General features: G+C 42.9%; 1 non-coding gene across 1 annotated transcript; it reads right to left on the bottom strand.

The window, feature by feature from the left end:
- Positions 1 to 543: 543 nt before the first annotated feature.
- trnac-aca (transfer RNA cysteine (anticodon ACA)) lies at positions 544 to 615 on the bottom strand. The gene has a single exon. It is a non-coding gene; the product is annotated as a tRNA-Cys (tRNA).
- Between the last annotated feature and the right edge of the window lie 1,078 nt (positions 616 to 1,693).

Consider the following 1,693-nt stretch of genomic DNA (forward strand, 5'->3'; position numbering starts at 1 on the left):
AAATATTTTTATTGCTGCCTCGGTTCACAAGCCGGAACTGCGCGACAATGAATGCTTATGGGGAAAATAAAAGTACAACCACCGCCTCTGGATGGTACTGAGCCACCAACCATTTGCTTAAAGTCGAACGCATTAACGAATCCCGCCACTGAGATGAAGACACACTATATTAGGGTGTCAGCGAGTGCTGTATATATCCAACCCCAATTCTCTTTATAAAAACATAGTCGAGAACTACAACATGACCACATCGTTTACAATACTATGCAAGCCCCTTTGACGACTTCATTCCCCACAGTGGTTGCAGCGATTTAGTGGTTTCCCGCTTCTCCCAACATGGGAAAGAGCCGTTTGATAGAGCAGAAAGGGACAAACTGTTTCCACTGACGATTGTCAGTAAGCAAATAATAGGGATTGAAGGTAATTTATGAAAGACCGATTTGTATTTATGTAACGCCTTTCAGGGTTGGTGGACGTCACAATGCGCTTTGCAGCCAAAGAAAAACAGGCACAATTGAAACTAAGTTAACAATTAGACAAGGAATGGGGCACTCGGATTTGAACCGAGGGCCGTTTGATCTGTAGTCAAACGCTCTACCACTGAGCTATGCCCCCTCAGCTGTAAACTAGTGCTCGGGATCCAGCATAGTCTTATTAAGTGGTGGAGGGGGATCCAGTGGTCAGACTGCATCCCGCTTTGTCTCAGAGTTTCTGAGTGAAGTCGGAGAGCTTAGCGTTTAAGTTAGCGAGATGCTTTCTTGTGATTTGGCTGAGATTTGGATCCAGGTCTAGGAGATGTTTGTGTCAATCTAATCGATACAATCTACCCCATTGTCATACAGATTTGACCTTGCATCCCCATCTCTATTGGCAGCGCTTTGCAGCCTATCACTGTCCTTCACTATCTGTGTTTGTTCTTGAACTGTTGCCCATGTGACTTTCCAATTCGGACAGAAATATAGATCTAACTCCACTGCTGCTGACAGAGCTGTTTTCGATCAGGAAACAACTCAGGTTTGTGAAATAGATTAGCAAAAACTTTAAATCTTGGCATATCGAGGCCGACCTATGACCCTGAAAGCGCCAAATCCTAAGCACTGGACCACCAGGGTTTCATTCTCCTGGTTCTCCCATAGACTGGATACAGGAATATGCACAGTGCCAATTATTCACAGTCGCATTCTCCTTCTAGTCTTGTGCACGTTGTTCAGCTTTGAAATTATTCATCTTTTCACATTAGCTTCCAGTGTGATGAAAGCAGAGCAGTGATAAGCTGAAGTTTTTCAACAGATTTACCACAATAAGATTTATAACAAACATTACTCTTTGAATGTGGTGAGCAACAGTGAAATTTAATGCAGCAGAAGGTAACTCACTCATTCTGACAATTGGTACCAGCAATTGCAATGTAAATATGATGTCGAGATACCGGGTTGGACTGGGGTGGGCACAATAAGAAGTCTCACAGCATTATGTTAAAGTCCAACAGGTTCATTTGCTCCGATAATAAAATCAATTTGCTTTATTTTATCTGCGCCCCGAAAGCTTCTGACTCCAAATAGAACTGGTGTTGTAAGACTTCCTCATGTAAATATGAATTGTTGTGGGTAATTGACAGGATTGTGGAATGGGGCAGATTTTTCCTTCTTCCTGTTCAAACTGCCACAAGTATCGCTCCCGTTTTCTCCTTGAT

The sequence above is a fragment of the Mustelus asterias genome, unplaced genomic scaffold (assembly GCF_964213995.1).
Source record: "Mustelus asterias unplaced genomic scaffold, sMusAst1.hap1.1 HAP1_SCAFFOLD_129, whole genome shotgun sequence".
Classification (NCBI taxonomy): Eukaryota; Metazoa; Chordata; class Chondrichthyes; order Carcharhiniformes; family Triakidae; genus Mustelus; species Mustelus asterias.